The sequence below is a fragment of the Desmodus rotundus genome, chromosome 1 (assembly GCF_022682495.2).
Source record: "Desmodus rotundus isolate HL8 chromosome 1, HLdesRot8A.1, whole genome shotgun sequence".
Lineage (NCBI taxonomy): Eukaryota > Metazoa > Chordata > Mammalia > Chiroptera > Phyllostomidae > Desmodus > Desmodus rotundus.
Window position 1 is genome coordinate 153,220,858 of NC_071387.1, and position 26,076 is coordinate 153,246,933.

Genomic DNA, 26,076 nt, shown 5'->3' on the forward strand with positions numbered 1-26,076 from the left:
TTGAATTATATTGGAAAGGTCTCTAATTTTCCAAGATTATAAAAAATACATCCTTGTTTTACATGAGTAAATCTATGGTTTCTTTATTTTAAATATAGGTTTCTGACTCATTTATATTTTTCTAAATGGCTATCCAATTACCTTAACACATTTTTTCAAGTATACCTTCCCCTGAACACACACACATTTATAAGGCCAACTTCTTCATATTCCATATTTCATTTTATACTTCAGGATCTATTTCTGGATGCCCATCCTATTCCATTGGTCTATTAATAAGCCAAATAGACATTATTTTAATTAATACTCTGTTGATAGAGGTTTTATATATTATATTGTAATATCTGGCAGAATTACCCCTTAACTTTTTTGCTACCTTTTCAGGTTTTTAAAAAAAAAACTCTACTTGATTATTTTTCTATAGGAATGTTTTTTGAGATTGTATTTGACTTATATACTATTGTGAGGAGAATTAAATTTTTATGATGTTGAATTATCCTACCTAAGAACATGAATGTGTATCATTCTGTTTATTCCAACTTATTGTGAAACACAAGTGTCTTTGAATTTTTTGTAAATTTTTAACTATCTTCCAAATGTATGATAGTGAGAATACAGGAACTATAAGAAATTTAGACTAAGTAGATTTTAACGGTCTGCAATTCTAATATGGGGGGGATAGGGGGAAGGGTTTTCAGGAACAACTATAAAGGACACATGGACAAAACCAAGGGGGGTGGGATCAGGGGAGGGAGGGGGGGTTGGGGGGAGTGGGAGATGGGGAATGCAGACAACAGTACTTGAATAACAATAAAAAATATGGTAATAAAAAATAAAGTCACTTAAATATTTTGTTATATACTAAGAGCATTACTACAATAGATATATCAATATTAAAAATAATCCTCACTTCAGTTATATATAACATCTCAATGAATGTTACTGCTCTTTATAATACATATCTAATTATGATAATGGTAGAAAGAACTCATTTTAAAATATATTGGGAGGCATATTGGGATTAATACTGCATATGGCCCCAAATGATGATTTCCACTACAGTAATATATGTAAATATGCATATAATTATGGGTAGATGTTAGGCTAATATTTATTAGGTTCTGATTATTCATCAGCCACTAAACTAGATGTTTTATGCTTTATCTTAATTAACCATGTATTTAAATAAAGATACTAATTTATAAAATTTACTAACATTATTAGCAAAACTGCAGGCATATTGACCCTTAATACTCCTAGCATGAATATCTATCATATTCTTAATTGGAGTGTAACAAATTCTGTAACCAAGGCAATAACAACAGTTTCAATTTTTCATTTGTTCATATGATTACTATCTCAGAATCCATAAAGTCCATGAGGGCAGGGACATGTCTGGTTATTCTCACCACTGTAGCTTCAGTGATTTCGCAGATGGTAGGAAGGCAGTATGTATTGATTTAATAAAATAAATAGTAAATGAGTAACATAAGAAGCTACAGGGCACTCTGAAATGTAAAGCATTGAATTAATTTCATTTTAAACACATTATAATTTCCCATGTATGATATATGGTCTTTAAAAATATCCTAAAATTTCTGTTAATTATTTAATAAATATAAAGCATAAAAATAAAACCAAATAAGAATGTTATCTAAAAGAATATTTTATTATATAAGAACAACTAAAATTTATTAAGTGGCCTTATTATCTAGGGGTTGTGTTAACTGTTGTTCACTAGTTACTCATATAAGCTGTACAATCTCCTTGTAAAATAGATACATACTGTTATTATTCCTATTTTGCCAATGACTAACCTGAGTCTTAGAAGTTACTTTCAAAAAGTCCCCCAGCTATTAAGCAATGAAACCAGGATTCAAACCCATGATGTCTAACTCTGTTCCTTAATTGAAATCTATAATATACATTTTTTCCCCATTTTCTCATTCAGGACTATAAAGTATATAACCATATATTGCCATTTGTTTGAGTAAAATTTGTGAAATTTAGTTTTTCCTGAAGAAGATAAAAAAGGAAAAGTCTCAATGCTTAACTACTAGTATATTTATTGAAACATTTTTATTTTTGCTGTGACTAAATACCTTTTGTGAATTCAATGTAAATTTCCAGACAATAAGCAGGTTCATTATTAAACAGAGCTTATTATTGTAGCTGGGTGTGTATGTTAAAGAGCTGACTGGATATGACACTTCAAAACCAAAGTTTTAACAGTTCTGGTTTGATACAGGGCAAGCATTTAGATTATCCTTCTTTTGAGGCTCACATACTCAAATCTTAAATAACAATATGTTAGTAAAATGCAAAATACTCTGCAAAATATACAAGTCAATTGATGCCATTAGAATCTTATGAAAAAAAAACATATTGGAAATCAATTTTGCTATGATCCTTACTTGATAACGTAGCATCACTTGCTCTGACTCTACTACAGTCATCATTCAAGGTCAAGATATACTAACAAGCACAATTTAACAATGGATTTAGTAACTGTCTGAAAATGTATGGTATTGTTCATTATTTCTGGATTTGGAGAACCATATTAAGTGGTATGTGCCTTGTAGTTTCTATAATTCCAAGGATTATTCATGTATGCTTGAATCTTCTCATCGGAGTTGCCATCATCTGACCCCCGTATGCTTATCCAAGGCTAAGGTCCTGGAATTCTGAAAATAGCAAATAAATGTTTGCTATTTTAAACATTTTTTTTATCAACCATGTGAAGCTGGATAAAGTTACTGTAACTCCTAGGAGCACAAAGGTTGAAAATGAAGGTGTGTAAAGAACACAATATATCTACAGCCTAACATTTTCTTGGAATATGAGCATACATCTTACCAATTATTCATCATCTGATATCTTACTGTTAATAGAGGCTTGTCTCCATAAAATAAGAAAAAAAATTATTGTAACAGTGTCCTTTCATGACTTTTAAACAATGTCCAGAGCCTCCTTGGCTTGGGTATCCAAGACCCAAGCCTCATTGATAACTATATAAACTAACTGCCACATCAAATAAGAACAATTCTACCTCCTTTTTCAAAAACTCAGATCCTTTTTCTGAACATATAAGCTTCACCATGTTACTCTCTATGGTTTTTTCCAGATATATTTTATTGATCTCCTTTCACTGCCTCATATCCAATGAGTACCATAGCTATTGTTTCATGTCATTTTCTCTATTCCCACTTCTACTGAGCCTCAAGTTTTTGTCTCTCCTCTATAACCATAACTGTGTCCTAAAACAGTTCTTATACCTCAATTCTTTCTACTGTGGCCAGAGTGATCTTTTTAAAAACAAAGTTGATCAAGCTTATAAAAATCAATGCCTCCCCCAATTTTAAAAATAAAATTCAAACCCCAAGTTTCATGTAGAGGTTCTTGGTAACTACCTACCTGCATAAGCCTAAATCTTCCTCATACACTGTATCTAGCTGTGACCATGGTTCTTTAGCTTACTTGAAAGCCTCTTACATACCCCTCTACCAGAAATGCTCTTTTCTGTCACTCTCACATAAGTCCTGGCTACTGGACCTTCTAAACATTTTTTGATCATCTTTCCCATTGGAAAGCCTACCTAAAACACTCAGTATGTTGGGATATCCTTCCTTTGAGTGCACTCTGTGCACACTTTTATTGCAACACAGCATTAAACTATAATGTTTGCTACCTGTCTCTTTTGCTAGGTCATAAGTTTTACAATAGGCCATCTCTAAAAGGGCCTACCATAAGCCCCACCCCATACTGTGCCGAACTTTGTGAATCCTCACCCCAGAGTGTGTTTGACACTTCTAACAAAATACAGCAGAAGCAATTGAATGTCACTTCTGACATTAGGTTATACAAAGGCAATGGCTACCATCTTGAGTGATCTTTCTCTCTTGCTGTCTTAGCCTGAGAAAAAAACAAACTGCTATGGTGTGAGCTGCCTTGCAGAGAGGTCCATGTGGGAGAAACTAAGGCAGTTTAGATGGTCAACAGCCAGCAAGAAGCTGGACCTTACCAATAGACACATGACATAGTCTGGAAAAGGACAGGGTTTTAGGTGAAACTCTAGACCTCTTGGCAGCTGGACTGAAACTTCATGAACCTCGTTATGCCAGAGAAACCCAGTTACAATGTTTCCAGATTCCATAAGGACTCACAAAAACTATGAGAAAACAAATGTTTGCTATTTTAAGCTGCTCAGTTCTATGGTAATTTGTTATTCAGTAATAGATAATTAATACAAGCATGAGTATTTATAAGTTTATAGTGTGATTCATTTAACTTTGAATCACAGATGCCTATCATGGGTAAGAATCTCAAATTATTTTTGTTGAGTGAGTTACTACTGTTCACCTAAACTTTTACTTCTAAACCTTACCCATATATTTGAGGCATTCAAACTTCAAAATTTCTGAAAAATAGTTTATGTTTGTCCATTATGAGTTAATATATTTTCCTCACAACAGAAAACAAAGCCTTCCAATCATGTAAATGTATTATAAATCCACATTTGAGTATGCATATCCAGGAGCATATGTGCAGTTTTACACAGATACAAATTGGGAGGGATGCTTGCAATGTTTTTCTCTAGCACTATACTTTCAATTCCATCATATAGTGGCATAATGTGAAGCATAGGCTTTAAAAATCAAATGACCCTCCTGTAGGTTGTACCATGTGTACACCTCAGAAGGATGCCCTATTTCCCTAAGCATTAATTTGACTTCTTAAGCTGAGAAAATCCATCTTTTTTCTAGGGAAAGAACCCCACAAATTATCATTTTATTATATATTCATAATAACAAATATTGCCTCATGCAAGATTTCCCCATTAGTGTTTTATTTTTAAGTTCACAGTCTGTTTAATCGTTCAACTTTATCATACTTCACTGATTAATCTAGTTTAAATACCATAAAAGTCCATAATCATTGCTATAAAAACTTACACTTGCTTATTAAACTAGCTACTTTGCCACTGTCAAATGCAAGCAATAAAACTGGCAGAAATATAATGAAAGCAAACATCTTTGCAAGTGGTAAATAAATTATCTTGTGCATATGAATGCCTTCAATTTAATTCATCAAATTTATATGATAAACACCTAAACTATATTTTGTTTAAATATACATCCACATTTAAACTGTGCCTCTTCATTGAATAGTCCTTGACATAATACACATATTTTTAAGATACACAGAAACCTGTTCTTAAAATGTTCTTCAGGATTTTCATAACAAAAAACTGTCTTCAAATTCAGAGAAGTAAAGACAAGTAAAATGTATATACCAGAATTTTATTAAATATAAATTAAATATCTTTATTTAGCTTTAACTGACTATGATTGGTACATTAAGATTTGTGGGAGACTGAAAGTAAAGATGGGAAAGAAAAATGCTTGAAATTTGGCACTAAGTAATATTAACTCGATGTCAATTGATTTGTAATGGTTTCTGGGAGATGATGCCAAAGTCTTTACTGATGTAAAAAGAGCTTTAGTGATATTTCTAAAAACTTCATTTATGCCAATCTTGTCAGTAGAGCTTTGAACACAGGGCACTTCAGGATAAAAGTCACACAACTGAAGGGTTGAATAAGGTCTCCTCAAAGTCCACTAAAGAATATGCTCCTTTTTAGAACTTATAAGTTCTGATTTATTAGATAAGTACTTATAAAATATTTAGAGAAATGTTAATTGTTTAGTCAGTAGATCAATATGATTAAGTGTAAAAAGTTTATTTTTTAAAAAAACTCAGTAATGATAAACTGGTACCCCTATCCCTCCACAAATTGAGAAACAGAAAATAATATATAGGAAAAAATAATACCCAGACCAGATATAAGGTCAGAGAGATTTCCTTTTATAGATTAAATAATAGGCTCTTCTGATCTCTTGACTTAAACATCAAACTAGGGTTGTAAAATAAGAACTATCAATACATGGTAAATAATAGCTCCTTGGCTAAGACAAAACTTCAGAAAATGACAGAGTGGTAGCTTTCTAAATGCTCATGTCAATAGCATACTGAAACCATCTGCCTTTCTGCCTTTTGTATTAAATTCCTCTTAATACACATGGTTCTGGTACCACAAAATGTTTAGCAGTCACATGAAGGCATTGCAGTACTCATGCAACCTGAACATGAAATGCTTCTTCCTAATCAGTTCACTGTAAAACAAAGTTTGATGTTAAAGTTCTCCTGTCTTCTTTGAAAGGATGAACTTTTCTTCCAGCCAAAAAGTTTATTTTTTTTCTTTTTTTTATCATTGTGGAATTACAGTTGTCCCCATCCACCCCATTACTCTCCCCTGCCCTACCTATCCCCCACCCCCCCACATTCAATCCTCACCCCTCCCTTGTCTTTGTCCATGGGTCCTTTATACATGTGTCCAGTCTTGGCCCTTCCTCTTCTTTCGCCTGTTACCCCTTCCCCCTCTCCCCTCTGGTTACTGTCAATTTATTCTTTATTTCCATGTCTCTGGTTATATTTTGCTCACTTGTTTGTTTTGTTGATTAGTTTCCACTTATAGATCACATAATATGAAATTTGTCTTTCACCACCTGGCTTATTTCACTTAGCATATTGCTCTCCAGTTCCATCCATGATGTCATGAAGGGTAGGAGCTCCTTCTTTCTTTCTGCTGCATAGTATTCCATTGTGTAATAGCACCACAGTTTTTTGATCCAGTCATGTATTCATGGGCACTTAGACTATTTCCAGCACTTGGCTATTGTAAATAATGCTGCTATGAACATTGGGGTGCATAGGTTCTTTTGAACTGGTGTTTCAGGATTCTTAGGGTATAATCCCAGCAGTAGAATTGCCAAGTCAAAAGGCAGTTCTATTTTTACTTTTTTGAGGAAATCCCATACTGTTTCCCACATAGAGACTAAAAGAACAATTCAAAGGATCAATAAATTCAGGAGCTGGTTCTTTGAAAAGATAAACAAAATCAACAAGCCTTTAACCAGACTCATCAAGAAAAAAAGAGAGAGGACCCAAATAAATAAAATCAGAAATGAAAGAGATTACAACTGACACCACACAAACACAAAGGATTGTAAGAAATTACTATGAACCATAAGCCAAGAAATTTGAAAACCTGGGTGAAATGGAGAAATTTCCAGAAAAATATAATCTCCCAAAAGTGAATCAAGAAAAACCTTTATTTAGTATATTCTCTCATTCAGAGAATAAACTTTGTAAACATATGTTGTATAAAAATACTGTAGTAGTTTTTTGATAGGTAATTTGATTAGCAGAGTTATAAATATAAAAAGAGGGAAAGGATTACTGGAAATAAGACATTATTTCTATCAAAGCTTCAAGAAAATCTTGATTACTAAAACCCCTTGTTTCTTACAAGTTTTGCCTACATGGTTTTAGCTCTCCAAACCCTCTACCAATAAGGCGGGGGCAATAATAAAGATGCAGCCTTGGGGACCATCTCTTTGTGTTGCATTGGAGCTTCCCTGACAAAGTACACTTTTAGTCAAGACAGTCACATATTTATGTACATCTTAAATTCCAAGTATAAATACCATAATTGAACTGATGGACTGGAATAAAACACAAATCCTTAGATTAACCATAGCAGCTTTTCACAAGTTATTTGCAATTCATAAAACTGAAATGTCAACAGAGGTGGGATGGCAGCTGATTTTATGAAAGCTCACACATTGAAACTAAACATGGAATTTCAAGCTGTGGTATGGAGCTATTCTATTACCAGGCACCATCTCCTTACTGTATAAATAGCAACTAGCTGTTGGTTTCTTAAAGCCAAACTAATGATGATTTTGAAGATCAACATTGTCCACTGCCCTATCCATGACTTAAAGCAGAGAACTCTTTTTGTCTGTTGATTCCTTTTAGCTTATTTAAGATAAACCCTGGGAAGGAAAAAGGATCAAAGGAAGTATAATCTCCTGGAGTATCACCTCCTTACTGCACATATCCCTGACAAGAGATGATTCAGCCATATTGCAACAGATTCCAAATGTCCTATAAGGACTCCCATGCCCATGGAGAATGTCAGGCAAACTTCTTCTTGGTGGCCATGAACCTCTCCATGTACTTATCATAGCCTTTTCATTCTCAAAGTTTCTTTATTTGAAAAAGGTTGTTTTCCACAGCAAGCAGACAGGTTGGAGAATCACGAGGATGCTCTGTGGAAATATGCTGAGCTCAAGGCAGTTCTCTTCCATGTGAAGAACTTTAAGGCAAGGAGAGCAAGATATCTTTACTGAGCTCTGAGATATCTGATTCTGGTTGAGGTTGAGTTCCATGACCTGCAGCTTCCCCACTATGTCAGGTGTGCTCCGAATCTGGTTCTTGGAGAGATCCACCACATCCAGGTGCTGTAGGCTGTGAAGTTGGGTGGTAGTGCTCACGGCTGGTTCCCAGACAGGCTCGGGGTTTTGAGGGCAGACAGTTACCCAAAGGTAGATTGCAGCCTTCTCAAGTGATTGTTGTTTAGGCTTAATGTCTCTAGTGTTTTCAGATTGTATAATTCATCAGGAAGGATAGTCAGTTTGTTGTTCGAGGAGAGGCTCTTCAGCAGAGTGAACTTCCCTATAATCATAGGCGGTAGGTTCTTTATCTTGTTGCTAGTTAAGTTGATGGTCCTTAGATTGCTCATCAGCTTCTGCAAATCTTAAGGGCATTCAGCCCACGGTCCTTAAGCTGATAAGACACCAGTTTTCTGCACGGTGTCCATTAGAGCATGGAAGGTACTGTTCCCAATCCTAGTGCTGGGCTCAGGTCCCCCTCAGCTCACAGCTGGCTCTGAACAGGAAGATCCAGGACTTATGCTCCGAGACTATGTTCTTATAAATAACAACAATGGAGCTTATCACTGAAAGATTGCTTTAAAACTTGCCCAACACTGGATTGAGGTGTCTGGCTTCTTACTCAGAGAAGTGTATATGTATATATCAAATACTATATACTACTATACACTATATACTATATGTAACATATATAACATGATTATTTTATATACAGAGTCTAGCAGAAATAACACCTGCTTGAGTGTGGTTGGTAGGATAATAATATGGTTGTAATAATTTATAGCTTTAATTTGAACATTTCACCTAAAATGTCATATGGTGTACTTGAGTATGATATTATGTTACAGAATTCCATGCTTATTATTTTGTAGTAAAAGATTTTGTAAGAAAAGAGGAGTGTTATTTGTCCTGGACCCTGTACCTATATATAGGCTGGGGAAAAAGTAAGTTTACAGTTGTGAGTACACAAAAGTTTATGCTCGTATTATTATTTGTTCATTATTATTTTCCATATGAACAACTGTCAATCTATATTTGCCCACCCTGTGTATTCATACCTCCTTTTATTGTGCTTCATTTTATTGTACTTCACATATGTTGTGTTTTTCACAAATTGAAAGCAAGACCTTCCACCAGCAAAAAGATTATGATTCACTTTATTGTGACTCTCACTTTACTGAGGTTGTGTGGAATGAAACTCACAGTATCTTTGGGATATGCTTGTATATATACATTTTTTTTTCTTTTTCTTCCTTGGTTTATCACTGCATACTTTTCACATCCATAAGGGAGATTAGTGTTCTCTGGGAAATGGAAATTGTTAATACACATCCATCAAAAGAGAACAGAATAAACAGAGATAAACTTAAAGAAGAACACTTCCATTTTTCATCAGATTCAGAGAGAAAATGATCTATTTTTCATTCAATCAATGGAAGGCTAAAAATATCCTGAGCTTACTATTCCTAGTTGTTTCTAAACACAATTCATAAGTCTTCATTCATTAGACTAATGTGTTTATAAGGCAGTTGAAATGTCAAAGCTCTGCTGGATTTAGTATAAACTTAAATTCCATTACCTGGCAGGCATTAATTGCTTATGGAGCGTAGGGATTCTTCCCAAGGGTCTTATATGTTTCCTTTTGTCATTTTGCTAACTATTTTGTCTAGACGAACTTAAAGCCCTTAATCCACCATAGGGATCAATAAACTGCACAATAATTCAGTCCTAATAATTAGCTTTCACTTAAACACAAATGGTCATTTCATTGTGAACTGCAGTACAAAATGATAATGAAATAATTAAAAAGACAGATGAAAGAGTGACTTAATAGGGAAGAGGCCTAACTGTTCAATTAGAGGCATTACCATTCAACCTTTTTATTACTGCCACAACCTTTCAATTTTTTAAAAAATAACACTTCAAGCTCTGCTCATTTAACCCATGGCAGTATCACTATTATATGCACTGCCTTATGATGGGAGCCTATGCTACAGACTGCTGTGAAGCAGTAGTCTCCCTGAAATTATTAAAACAGTGAATATCTGATTCAAAGGTCTATAAATTGTATATCAATCATAGTACTATGATTGGTCCAGATTTCTCACTTAAGGGATTTTCTTGAGTCTTCCCAATTTGTTTTTAAACAGGATTAGCTCTACATAGTTCCTTTGAAACAGCCTCAGAATCATGTAGAACAGTTTTAAGATACTGGATGTTCTGAAATAAATCATAAAGGCATCTCATTTTTCCCCCCAGAGAATTTCCTAGGCTGGTCTACTACGGTACAAAAATTCTTCATATTTGCTGACCTGACAATGTAGTTTTAAGTCCAAAAAAGGCACAAAACTTCATTAACCTTTTAATACATTCTCATAGATGTAGGGTGATAGATATGTTTGAATCCTTATGATCAAATCACTAGCCTAATAGCAAAATCTTTCACTTTACCTTTGCCATGTCCTGCTTTCATTTTAATTTCTGCTCCATCCTCACATGGCTATGGACAGGTTGTACTTCAGATTTTCCAGTAGCTGGAGATATTCATAATCGATTTCAGCAAAACATGCTACTGTTCTTGCTATTGGCACAGGAGATTGGGCCCTTGGGCTTCCCTAGTCTCTTTGAAACTAACATAAAATTCTCCAGGAAAAGTGTCAACTCATTAACTCTGATTGAATTTGGAAAGACATACCACAAAATGGTCATTCCAGATGAGAAATATATTTTTCCAAATACTAAGAGGGAAATGTCCAACTTAATATAATTCAAATCATGTCAATATTAAGAAGACTATGGCCCTACTCATCACATGGAATCACAGAATCTGGCACAAAGAAGGGATAGGCACTTAGATATTTAATTAATGAATAAACAAAAGAAGCTCTTAAAACTTAAAGGCATTCATTCATTTCACTTCTCTTATCACTGTCATTACTATGTTACTATTCATAGGTCTACAATCTGTGACCTGTTATTCAAAAGTCAAACAACAATAACAGCAGCAAGAAAAGATCTCAAGATTCTCCTCAAGTTTGACACAGCAGACTTACTTGGTAAGAATTTGACCTGATCCAACAGGAGGATACACACATGATTACAGAAACACTTTTCTCCATGGATTATAAAGCATAATAATCTCTATGGATTATAAAGCATAATCCTCCTACCACACTCAGTGTATAATGTAATAAGTAGGATATGTTCCATTTTCCCTTTGTAAACTTTGAATCATTCTGAATTTTAAAATATATCAATTGGCAGGGGTTTTAGATAGGCTATTGTGGATGTGTAGTTTACTAATTGTCAACTATTATAAAATACTGCCTGTATTTAGGTGCAGGTCCTACAAAGTTTACCTTTGAAGTTAGAGTGGTTGGTAGCCACACGACATAAAAGAGACCAATTGTCTGCACAATAATCCATCAGTACATGGTGTCTAAGCATGGTACTACAGAGACCAAGTTTCCATAAATTGGAAGATATACTTATTTCTCAAAGGAATCTTAGCATCCAAGAAGTGTTCTTAGGAATAAGCTATAATCCACATACATTTTTACCTTAATATCCTAGTAACAGAAGTCAGAAATCTGCATGGACCATATTTGAAAAGGAGAATTAAGAAGCATGTGCAGATTTATCATGCCAATGTTTCTAAAATGTACCTCATGATAAGAACCATCCAAGACAAGTTGTTAGATTCCCAGTCCCACCCATGGAACTGAGTCACTCTATTTGGAACATACCTCAAGAATTCAGTCAATATTGTACATATGGATAAAGTTATCTTTAGAGTCTAAAATTTAGACTACAGAATGGTATCTTGTTCAGTTCACCTAGTTTGCTAGCAATTCAAAGTCGGGTTTTTATTTTTTTGTTTTTTTGTTTTTTTTGCTTGAATACAAAGCAAATAGTGTTCTCTCATGTGAATTTTTCTACCATGTTTTTTAATAATTTTTATTTTTCAGTTAGAATTGACATACATTATATTAGTTTCAGGTATACACCCCAGTGATTAGACATTATATAACTTACTAAGTGATCACCCCGATAAAACTTGTACCCATCTGACACCATGCATAGTTATTATAATGTTATTGACTATATTCCCTATACTGTACTTTACATTCCCATGACTATTCTGTAACAACCAATTTGTACTTCTTAATCCCTTCACATTTTTCACCCATCCCCCAAAACCCACTCCCATCTGGCAACCATCAAAATGTTCTCTATCTATGACTTTGTTTTGGTTCTGCCTGTTTGTTTATTGTTTTTTTAGATTCAATTGTTGATAGATATGTATTTATTGACACTTCATTGATCATATTTTTATCTGTTTTTTTCTTCTTCTTAAAGAAGACCCTTTAGCATTTCATGTAATACCAGTTTGGTGGTGATGAATGCCATTAGCTTTTTCTTGGCTGGGAAGCTCTTTATATGTCCTTTGATTCTAAATGACAGCTTAAAAAAAAAAACATATGTAAATAAATAGTATTTCATAAATGGTAAATGAACACCATGATTTATAATTTAGTGTTTATAATTAGTTGATCACAACTAAACTTGAGTCAGACCTCCAGAATTTAATAATTGAGTAACTTCTCATTGAATTTCTAGAAATGTTAAGAATCTGACTTGAGATTGTTTTCAACTCACTAGGATTTTGAAGACCTGCTCATCCAACAAACTAGCCAGCCAGTCTCCTTTTAAAATCTATATATTATAACAGTCTTTTATTTATAAAATTTTATTCTGTTCTTTATATCATTATATGACAATAATGTGATATTTACAATATTAATATTGACTCATTATAGCAACTAAATTGAACATAAAAGACCTACTTGATCTACTTGAACATAAAAGACCTACTTGACCATAAAAGAACTAACATCATAGAGACCCAGAACTAATTACTGACACCAATTTCTATGTGACCATATTTTTATTTTTTTATTGTTGTTCAAGTACAGTAGTACACCACCACCACTTTCCCCCACCCCACCCACCCCTACCTCATACCCTCAATCCTACCCCTCTTTGGCCTCATCCATGGGTCCTTTCTATATTTCTAAAATAAAATGCACAATTCTTTAAAAAAAGTAAAACTAAAGTCAATAACCAAATAGATTTATGTTCAAAAATTAGAAATAAATGCTTTGCCACCTGGCTTATTTCACTTAGCATAATGCTCTCCAGTTCCATCCATGCTGTCATAAAAGGGAGCAGCTCCTTCTTTCTTTTTGCTGCATAGTATTCCATTGTGTAAATGTACCATAGTTTTTGGATCCACTTGAAAGACAAAAACCATATGAGTTCACCTATAAGTGGAACCTAATCAACAAAATAAACAAGCAAAATATAACAGACATTGAAATAAAGGATAAACTGACAGTAACCAGACAGGAGGGGGGAGAGGGAAATAGGGGAAGGGTCATCAAGGAACATGTATAAAGGACACATGGACAAAGCCAAAGGGGGTAGGCTCGAGGGTGGGAGGTGGGGATGGGTAGGGTAGGGGGACATGGTGAGGTGAAAATAGAGACAATTGTACTTGAACAACAATAAAAAAATAATGAAATAAATGCTTTAAATTTATATAATATTTTCTTCTGATCTTTTTTGTCATTTTCAAAACTCATACATCTAACTTGATTTTTACTTGACCTTTAACATTACTGAGTTTCACAAACTTTTTATCCCTTTTTTGTTGTTGTTGTTGCCACGCTCAGTTGGCTTATGCCATTATATTCCAAGATGGAAAATTGCAAAAGAAAATGGACCAGAACCCTAAGACTCAAGAATATTTGACTATTTCATTATTTTCATGTTTGATTATAAATGTCATTTTTGTGGACATAACTATCTTGAAATTTCTGAACATGGCATGCTTTTTAATGCCCTCATGCATTGCAACACATTGGTCCCTTTTGCCAGGTATACTCTCCACTATAGCCACTCACTTTTCTGTGAAGTCAGCTCAGAGGGCTTATTCTCTGAATCCTCCCTTCATCTTTTCTACACCCTGATCTTGACAGAATAATCCACTCTTCTTCTCTGCTAATAACTGAATTTTTATATGCCCCAGCTCATTCAATGCCATTAGCTGGAAACTTTATAATTTTAGTTTATTCTTTTCAAATTCATACTCTTCACCTTCCACACTGTTCTGATTCTTCAATTCTACCTTCTTTAGTCACTCTGAATTTATTTTGTAAGTTCCTTGCCACTACCATTATATCTCAGCCCTTAACTAGTCTATTCCTCCATTTTCTCCTTGTCCAGGCCTTTCTCCATGCTTTAGACAGGGTTGTATTTCCAAAAATGCATTTCTGATCATGCATAAGTTCAAAGTATTTTAGCAAAATACATGGATGTTTCACAATGTGGCATATTGTTTTATCTCTTTCTATTTACTACACAGTTTATAGTCTGCACTCCAACACACCAAATTTCCTACAATTCTGTAAATGCTGTGATAGTTTATATTATGGTTCATAATTATTCATTCTCTTTCTTTCCAGAAGGAGATTATAACCCCTACTTATTTTCATATGCCCACTAATATTCTTGAGAGAGAGATATGTAGTATATTGATCACTATCTCATTAATTTGGAGCTCAACCTTGTGACTTCCTTTGGTTAAGAGAACGTGGAGATTTAACACATGCCGTATTTGAACCGAAGCAGAAATGTGAGTGTATGATTTGGCTGACCCTCTTGTTCTTCCTTTTTGCATGAGAGTGGGAATGTCCCACACTGGGCTGCTCCTCTAACCCGGTGCCTGAATTAGAAAGTCTGACAGCAGAGATGAAAAAGATTTGGATCACCCATCCTGTTTGCTCTAATAAAGGTGTATTTTCCTCTTTCTTCACTGGAAACATTTCTAATACTTCAAGCACCACTAAAAAGTCTTTTTGAGGCCTTCCTTCAAGTGGAAATTTATAGCTTTTCCAACATTATTCCATAGCACCAATCACACTGTATTTTAATTATTTACTTACATGTATGTTTCAATCTCTTCAACCAGAATGTGACTGTGAAGGTAGAGACTGTCATTTTTTAATAAATTACCTTCAGTGGCAACAGTAATCTGGCAAATGCTAAGGGTTCCACAATTTGTTGAATTAACATTACAACTGCTAATATGGAATGAAGAGATAAATGTTTACCTCCAGCAGCTCCACTGGTTGGCAGTCTTTCCATGGAATGGTTTATATGTTGTCATTGCATTAGCATGATTAAATGATTTCTTTTGAAAACACTTATATAGCACTTACTATGTACTATGCTTTATTATAAATTCTCAAAAAAAAAAAAAACTTGTGTTAATCATGACAACAGCCCTATAAGACAGACATTATTATCCTTAGTTTCAGATAAACTGGCCAAGACAAAGAGATCAGTTTGTCCAAGTATTCAGGGATAGAGCAGGCATTTCAACCTCAACATTCTAATGTCAAAGCCTATTGGTTCAGTCACAAGTCTGGCAATACTAATAATTTAGGACCTCAATTTTCTCATCTTTAAAGGGGAAGTGTAAAATCAAATACTTGCCATGCAAAAGTCCGTACTGACTGAAGACCAAAGTGAAATGCACTCCAGTAGCTAACATTTTCAGTTTCTGTATTAAGATTTAGTCCTGTGGTGAGTGTGAGGTGGCTCTGCTACTTTTCAGGGGCCGTGCACCTCTGAATGAGTTTAAGTGGTGACCCCACCACCCCACAGTTCAGGTTATTCTGTCCCTTTGAATTCACATAGCTTCTAGGAACTAAGAAAAGGTCTCCAGAATGGCTTCTGTTTACTTGATAAGTAAAGTCAAACAACCAGTTAGTGGTTACTCAGTGGTTAGTGAGAAATGTTATTCAATTTCTTGATGGAATAGCAAAGGTTAATGGAAAATGGTAAATCTAACAACATATGTTCTCTAAAAATTCACCTATTCACAGAAAAATTTCTCATTTGTCTGAGAATATCTCTCTATTCCTAAAATGAATATGAAATTTGTTCAATTTAACATATTTTGAAATAAAGCTTAATTGTATTTTATGTGTAGCCAGAAGCTAGAACATTTGAAAAATCCCAAGCATTAAAAGAAATGTAAGGTCATAGAAGTGAGACTATTACTGTTGCCTCCTAGGAAATTAAAAGTGTACTAAAGGAAAAAGAAGAAATACCTTAATATTAAGAGAGTGCTATAAAGGAAATCATAATTTGATTTACTTAAATGAGTGCAGACACCGCTTTTGCTCATTGCACAGTTGTGGTTTTTAAGCACGTAGTTGTGCATATTATAAAGGAAACTGTAGCAACATATTTGAGGGAGAAACCATGAACTTATTTATTGATTAAAAATAGGCTAAAGTTACATAAAGTCATTTCTTTGTCTATATTCAGTCTATTTTCTCTCCTACTAATGTGTGAGGTATCTCTCTTCATTTCACTACCCAGAAATTGTGTAGGCAATTAGGGGACATGTTATCTACAAAAGCTAACTAGTTGAATAAGTCAAATCAATGATCTTTTACCCCTAGGACTCTGACTCATAATCAGAGGGAGTTATTAGGTAAAAGTTTTATATTGAAATTTCACACACTTCATCCTATACTATAAATCCACTACAGAGAATTTGAAACAAACATTTTTAACTCTCATTATAAAGAGTAACCAATACTAAAAACATGTTTTTGATTTGATCTTTAATACAAAAGGGAGATCCATTAGCAGTAATATTTAGGTTCATACTAGTTGCTGGAAACTTGTGTCTATTTAAAATAAAACTATACAAATTCACATAAAAGCTATGAGTCTACTACAATACACTTATTTTTTCTTCCTTAATCATAAGAGAAGATACATCAAATGAAACTAATTTGTTTTCATGTAAATCATCCCTTCTGTGTTACTCTCATAAATGATCCATAATTACTTATGCTGGAGAGAACGATCTTAACACAAATATAATTAACAATGCGCAGACTGGGTTGTTCTTAAAAACTTTCTATGAAGGTCAATTGCTTTCACAGGAATTTTCTGGGTTTTTTGTCCAAGGACCATAGGAAGATAGATTTTATATTTCCCTTTCAGCTCATGTTTGACTTTTGCCATTTATATAAATACAATGTAAAAAGTCATAGAAGAGGTAATGGGTACTTCCAGCTTTTCTACAAACATAAGAAAGATGCAAGGACTCTAATATTCTTAGTCATTGACATTTACAACTGTGGGTTTGTTTTTAATACAGGGCAGTGAGCAATGTACTTAAAGCCTCAGAAAATGCTTTATGGCATACACTAAAGGTGAATCACATTTTTACTAGATTTATTAGCTAGAGGAACTGCAATCTCAAGAGGAAATTTAGCCAGTTTTAACCCAAGTAGTGCTTCTTATAGTTATTTCCTCTTGAATTCTCAGCAGGACTCAAGCATTCTAAATGTTCTATTCAGGGATCCTGATTTGTTTCCCCCAGCTGCTTTCTGCCACCTTGGGTACTGACAGAGTACTCATTAACAAACTAATTGATTTTTATTAATTATCTGTGGTATAATCTTTTCACTGTTTTCCCCCCTAGTATCTAAGCTTATTAACTCCAAACACACACACACTCACCCATACACAAATGCACACACATGACAAAATTAGTCCTACAGAAAATTTGGGATAAAAATGAACTCAAATATACAGATTGCTTACACAAATCAAAATGTTAAGAAAAGGCTAATATTTATAAAACTATAAATATTGAGCTGAAGAGAAACAGTCTTGAGATTACCCATTAAAGTGGCTTTTAAAATATCCAAATATTAGTTAAGATAGAATATACAGTTCTTTATTTACCGTGTAATTATAAGATTAAACTACCCAAATTAAAACATAACGTAGTAACAGAAAACTCTTAGCAATGCAAGATAACAGAAATACTTCTGTACTGTCTTTCCGAAGAATTGGATATAATCTTTAATAAAGATATGTCAACATAAAATGTATTATTAAAATATTAAAATCAGAAAAAGAAAAAAACAGTGGAAATGTTAATTCAATAGCCTAAGAGGGAAACAATATAATGCTACTAATTGAAAACATGGATTTTGGGATAAAGGTTTCCGTATTCAAGTCTCTGCTCTGCCTCTTTCTAGCTATGTGATTTGGGGCAAGTTCCTTAAGCCTTGGAAGGCTCGGATTCCTTTTTTATGCAATATTGGAATAATAATACTACCTAGTACATTGGGTTGTTATGCAATGAAGAAGAAAATGCTTAGTACCATTCCTAATACATAATAAAGGCTTAATAAACGATGCATGTGGGATAACTATTCATTATCCTCTTTATTGCTTAGTCCTGGATTTACTGATGTACAAACATCAACTTTGTAGCTTATTTTATACTTCTATTAAAAGAAAGTTACTCTAATTTTTTAAACTTTATCCAGTATTTTGAGTCTTTCACAAGGTGAAATCAAAGATTTCATTATGTTGGTCCCTGCACCCCCTCCTCCAACCACACAGAAAACACACTCTCCATCATTCTTACTACCATAGGTAGCATGGCTGACTTCCACACTGGTATCTTTAGTTTGTCATTTTTATCAGTTCTCACATCCAACCACCAGTAGAATCAAATTATTTTTTCCTGTAAATGTCCAGGCACAATGTTATTCTCAGTATTTCCATAGCTTTACCGCAGGCTATACACTTCTTATTCTTGTACTATTGGCTTTCAAACCACCTATGAATAAGATGCCAAAAAGTATTTTCCTTATATTTAGTATATAATACCTTTACTAAAATATGTTTGTGGAATAAAAGTTGAGAAAAACAGAATCCAACCAGTGAAAAGTTATCTTCCTCCAATAGTTCACTGATGATTATCATTTTTTCTGTCAGAACTAATACCCTCTGGATCAAGCTGGGACTCATATTTTTAAACTCAAAAATTTACTTTTTTAAAGCCCCCTTTCCTGCTAAAATTTCCTATGCTTTGCTTTATTACCCTCTTGCCAGAATTAATGTCAGAAATATGGTCTTGGCTAAGAAACAACCTTCAAATTTCCCTTATATTTATTAGTTTATTTAACTAACATACAGAGCAACTTTTATTTATCAGACAATCTACTAAGCAAAGGACTTAAAAATATTTAAGAATCAATATGCAACAACTAACATACTGAGCAATGTTTCTTCAGGCAATGTCCTAAGCAAAGGAATAAAAACTTAAGAATCAAGATAGTCACTCCTCAGAAAAAAAGGGTCAATGGGAACTATCATGCAGTCATGCAAGAATAAATGGCATCATACATGAACTTAGCAAAGCACAACTTTTCAAAACAAGACAAAAAATACTGTAAAAATAGGGAGAATCTAGTAACAAATGCTCCTAGATATTATTCTAAGAATGGTTTTACTAATCCTAACAAGTTATAGAAATATGGTGACAGGGACTGTTATTCTGAGTTTTGTAAGACAATACATAAGGCAAAAAAAATTTGAAAAATTGAGACTATTTGGAAAATTGTGAAAACTTGATTTGCCTGGGAAGATGATTCATTTAATGGGAAGGAGGAAGACTAGCTGAGGAGTAAAGTGTGGTCAATTTACAATTCTGTATGTGTGTATGTGTGTATATACACACATACACACATACATATATACATACAAAAACACACAATCACACACACAGTGTGTCCAGAAGTTATCCAGTCATGTAATATGAAAAACAGAGACATTTATTGAAAAAGACACAAGATACAAGTAATATTGTACATAGGACAATGACAACTCAGTCCCCTTCAAAGTAGGTAACTTGGGACATCACACAGTCCGCCCAATTGCCATCAGCTGCCCCATCATACTTCCTGAATCTCACTGACGGTCTGAAATCTCTTCCCCTTCAAAGGTGGATTTAGTTTGGGGAAAAACCAGAAGTTTCAGGGCTCCAAATCTGGGCTGCAGGAGGGATAAGTCACCTGGGTGATTTGATGTTTTGCCAAAAAATTCTGCACAAGACATGATGCATGAATGGGCACATCATCATGATAAAGCTGCCAATCACCAGTTGCCTATAGCTGTGGCCTTCTGAATCATCCAAGTAGTTTCCATGGAGGAATGTTCAAGCTTAATGCAAATTTGATGCAGATTTGGTGCTCTACTTGCTCATTTGAATGTGATGGCCACACAGTACACATGCTCACTCAACAGGGTCTCCTGCCCCCCACTGATTAGTACAGTGAAGTCATCATGCTTTAAGCATGTGCATTCCAGGACACTCTCCTTGGGTGCCAGGTTACATCTATGTCATGCAAATGGTTCCCATTATATTAACAATGGTTGGATCAAACTGTATTACAAGACCACTGTAATCAAAACAGCCTGGTACTGGCATAAAAACAGGCACATAGACCAATGGAACAGAACAGAGAGACCAGAAATAAACTCAAGCCTTTACGGCCAATTAATATTTGACAAAGGAGGCAGGAGCATGAAATGGAGCAAAAACAGCCTCTTCAACAGACGGTGTTGGAGATATGGACAGCTACATGCAAAAAAATGAAACTCGATCACCAACTTATGCCATACACAAAAATAAACTCAAGATGGATAAAAGACTTAAATATAAGTTGTAACACCATAAAAATCCTACAGGAAAACATTGGCAGGAAAATCTCAGACATTCCACGCAGCAACGTCCTCACAGACATGTCCCCTAAAGCAAGGGACATAAAGGAAAGAATAAACAAATGGGACCTCATCAAAATAAAAAGCTTCTGCATGGCTAAAGAAAGCAGCACCAAATTACAAAGAGAACCAACAGTATGGGAAAACATATTTGCCAGTGATACGTCAGACAAGGGCCTGATCTCCAAAATATATAAAGAACTCACACGACTGCACTCCAGGAAGACAAACAACCCAATTAAAAAATGGGCAAAGGACTTGAACAGACACTTCTCCAAGGAAGACATACAGAGGGCCCAGAGACATATGAAAAGATGCTCAGCATCACTAGCCATCAGAGAGATGCAAATTAAAACCACAATGAGGTACCATCTCACACCAGTCAGAGTGGCCAACATAAACAAATCCACAAACAAATGTTGGAGAGGATGAGGAGAAAAGGGAACCCTAGTGCACTGTTGGTGGGAATGCAGACTGGTGAGGCCACTGTGGAAAACAGTATGGAATTTCCTCAGAAAACTAAAAATGGAACTGCCCTTTGACCCAGCAATTCCACTGCTGGGATTATACCCTAAGAACCCTGAAACACCAATCCAAAAGAACCTGTGCACCCCAATGTTCATAGCAGCACAATTTACAATAGCCAAGTACTGGAAGCAACCTAAGTGCCCATCAGCAAACGAGTGGATCCAAAAACTATGGTATATTTACACAATGGAATTCTACGCAGCAGAGAGAAAGAAGGAGCATATACCCTTTGCAACAGCATGGATGGAACTGGAGAGCATTATGTTAAGTGAAATAAGCCAGGCGGTGAGGGACAAATATCACATGATCTCGCCTTTAACTGGAACACAATAAATAGAAAAAAAAAAAAAAAGGAAACAAAATATAACCAGAGACATTGAAGTTAAGAACAATCTAACAATGGACAGGGGGGAGTGGGGAGGAGACAGTGAGGACAGGGGATTACAGGAACTACTATAATGGACACATGGACAAAATAAGGGGGAGGGTGGAGGCGGGGGAGGGAGGGGGATTTGGCTGGGGTGGGGTGGAGGGATGGGGAGAAAAGACACAGAACTGTAATTGAATAACAATAAAAAAAAACATTAAAAAAAAACAATGGTTGGAGTTTTCCAGACAGACTTTGTATACATCCTCAATTTGTCGTTTATTTTCATGGTGTTTTATGGACACCTGAAAGCCATTCAGTGTCCCAGATTAGGAGTTTCTATTTAGGCAATAGGAGCCCAGAAGAGATTTTTTAAAAATATATTTTATTGATTATGCTATTATAGTTGTCCCATTTTCCCCCTCACTCCCTTCCACCCTGCAAATGCCCTCCTACCCACATTCCCCCCTATAGTTCATGTCCATGGGTCATACATATAAGTTCTTTGGCTTCTACATTTCCTATATTATTCTTACCCTCCCCCTGTCTATTTTCTACCTACCATTTATGCTACCTATTCTCTGTACGTTCCCCCCCCCTCTCTCCCTCCTACTCCCCTGTTGATAACCCTTCATGTGATCTCCATTTCTGTGGTTCTGTTTCTGTTCTAGTTGTTTGCTTAGTTTGCTTTTGTTTTAGTTTTAGGTGTGGTTGTTTTAATAACTGAGTTTGCTATCATTTTACTCTTCATATTTTTTATCTTTTTTTTCTTAGATAAATACCTTTAACATTTCATATAATAATGGCTTGGTGATGATGAACTCCTTTAACTTGACCTTATCTGGGAAGCACTTTATCTGCCCTTCCATTCTAAATGAAAGCTTTGCTGGATAGAGCAATCTTGGATGTAGGTCCCTGCCTTTCATGACTTGGAATACTTCTTTCCAGCCCCTTCTTGCCTGTAAGGTTTCTTTTGAGAAATCAGCTGACAATCTTATGGGAACTCCTTTGTAGGTAACTATGTCCTTTTCTCTTGCTGTTTCTAAGATTCTCTCCTGTTTAATCTTGGGCAGTGTAATTATGATATGCCTTGGTGTGTTCCTCCTTGGGTCCAACTTCTTTGGGAATCTCTGAGCTTCCTGGACTTCCTGGATGTCTATTTCCTTTGCCAGATTGGGGAAGTTCTCCATTATTTTTCGAATAAGTTTTCAATTTTTTGCTCTTCCTCTTCTCCTTCTGGTGCCCCTATGATTCAGATATTGGAATGTTTAAAGATGTCGGAATGGTTAAAGATGTCCTGGAGGTTCCTAAGCCTCTCCTCATTTTTTTGAATTCTTGTTTCTTCATTCTTTTCTGGTTGGATGTTTCTTTCTTCCTTCTGGTCCACAACGTTGAGTCCCAGTTTCCTTCCTATCAGTATTGGTTCGCTGTACATTTTCCTTTGTTTCACTTAGCAGAGCCTTCATTTTTTCATCTAATTGCAACCAAATCCAACCAATTCTGTGAGCATCCTGATTACCAGGGTTTTGAACTATGCATCTGATAGGTTGACTCTCTCTTCATCACTTGATTGTATTTTTTCTGGAGCTTTGATCTGTTCTTTCATTTAGGCCTTTTTTTTTTTTTCTTGTCTTGGCGCACCTGTTACATAAAAGGGTGGGGCCCTAGGTATTCCCCAGGGCGGGATAACCCTCCTTGCTGGACTGTGATGCTATATGTGGGGAGGTGTCTGAGAGGGAGCAATGGTGCTTGCTCTGCTCTCTGCTCATTTTCAGTCACTGCCCCCCCCCACAATCAAATTGGACCCTTCTGGTGCTGATTCCCAGGTTGGTGGGCTTTGTACATTCTAGGACCCTGTGGGTCTCTCCAACGAACTCTCCTGTGAGGTTGGGAGTTTCTCCAGCTACAGTCTCAACCCCCACAGGTGTTTTCAATCAGTGGTTTGAGGTTTTATTTCTCCAGGCTGGAACTTTGGGTTATGAGGTCTGTCGCTGGGTCTGCCATCTGCTGCCTTGCCACCTGTCTTCTCTGCCAGGTTGCCTATCTCTGCCCCTGCTACAGGTCTGGATGAATGTGTCTTCTTTATCTCCTTGGTTGTTGGACTTCCATACAGTTCAATTTTCTGTCAGTTATGATTGGTTTTTGTTTTTTTAAATTGTTGTCCTTCTTTTGGTTGTGCCGAGGAGGCACAGTGTGTCTACCTATGCCTCCATCTTGGCTGGAAGTCTCAGAAGAGAATTTTAATCAGTGAAGTAAAATGATTACATTGTTTCTTTGGAAAAATACTCTAGTTATAATACAAAGGAAGGAGAATAGAAAAGACAAGATTTTGCCATCAAGAAGGGAGAAATCTATTGATATAGCCCAAATTAGCAAAAAATGGCAAATTGGGTATATGTCCTTATCTTTCCAAAGTACCTTGTGTCACTTCTACAGACAGTATTACCAGTTTATATGTATGTCTCCTTTACTGAAATGCAAGTTTTCATGTTCCAGACAAGGAGTCATTTCTCCATATAGAATGTCTTAATGAGGTTTAGGGCATCAACCTGAATGAGAAGAATCAGTTACTGGTGATATTTCTACAGTAGAAGCAATGAAACTTGGCAACTGGTTAAACATAGAGAGTAAAGGAGAAGGATTATCTCAGAATGGTCCCAATGTTTCTAGTTTAGAAACCAAGAAAACAGGGTGAGGATTAAATTTTGTTAGGTAACATAAATTTTATTTTCAAATGCAAGGTGGGCAATTGTTCTGATGGAAATACAGGTAATCTTTTCAGGATAGTAGATGATACAAGAGAAATAAAATCTGGCAACAGTAGCAAATACAAGGTGGACAATATACTGGCAGCAGATGAAATCCTGCAGGGGGGATCATGCACAACAAGGAGAGAAGCACAGATGAACTCCACAAAATATTAGTATTTAAATAACAGATGTGAGAGAAGGAACCACAAAAAGTAGACTGAGGAAGGATGGTCAGAGGAATAGAAAGAGAAGCAAGAAACAAAAAGTCACCAGAAGCCAAAGAGAGTGAGAAAGCCAAGAAGTAATGGGAGGAGGCCACAGCTACAGAGAAGGTAGAGAAGATAAGATCTGTCAATGACTGCCAATTTGAAGATATGTGTTGTTTCATGAGAGCATTTTCAGAAGGAAATGCATAAACCTGGTAGTAGAGTGCTGAAATGTCATTTCATCGTGGCAAGGAAGATCAAAGAGTATACAAAACTTTAACAATCAATTTTCATTGATGTTGAATAATGATTTTGAATACTGGTCTTTTGAGAAGATGGTAAGACCAAGAAATTGTGCTTTATAAAGTGTTTTAAAGGATCTGTTTAGAGACTTAGATAAAGGCCTAAAGACACAGGAAAGATTAAACATATTTTTAAAAATTCTGAAGTCAGAGGAATATGGGGAAACCAATGTGGAGCACCTTTCTGAGACAGAGGAAAGAAAGGTACCTATGTAAGAAAATGTCTGCTCTTACACCAATGATTAAGCACATGTTAAGACATGTATATTAGTCTGTATTCCTGTGTAGATCTGTGGAGTTTTGTGATATTTGCATTTATTTTCCTTGATCCATATTAGATAAATTTTCCTTGATCCATATTAGATGAATACCATGAAAATGAACAAGAATATACACTTTGCAACTCCTTAAATAGTTATCTCAGGCAAATAAAAAAATATTTCAATGAAATAGAAATAGGTGAAGGTTCTTCTGTCATTGTTGTTTGTGTATTTATTTTACATATCATGAATTCTCATTTCTAGACTCATTCCAGAATTTTTCCTTTTTCCTAAGAATACAGACTCTTCATGTTATCCTCCTGATCGAAGTCCAATAAAGTGAAGTGGCCTTTATGTACATACCTAGAAAGAATCCCTTCTCTTTAATAAGTGTTCTATTTCCTCAGTACTGTGATTACTAGCTGTCAGGGAAAAAAACTGAATAAATTAATTTTTACTAACAGATTACTGATTGATTATAATTTAATTAGATACCAGCGGGAAGCTTTAACTTATAAAAATGTTTCTTTTTTGATGAAGTTGTAGGCAGTACGGGATGATGGGAATAACACAGGCAGTCCCTATGTTTTGCAAATAACATACAGATAAATTTCTACTCTGCTGGTATACAAAGTTGGATCTAAATGCAATTATACTTTTATTTAAATCTTTAAAATGAATTTTGAGGGAA

General features: G+C 35.1%; 1 pseudogene; it reads right to left on the minus strand.

Moving 5' to 3' along the window:
• Positions 1-8,040: 8,040 nt before the first annotated feature.
• Positions 8,041-26,076, minus strand: part of LOC112307492 (leucine-rich repeat-containing protein 57 pseudogene) — a 198,302-nt pseudogene continuing 180,266 nt past the window's right edge.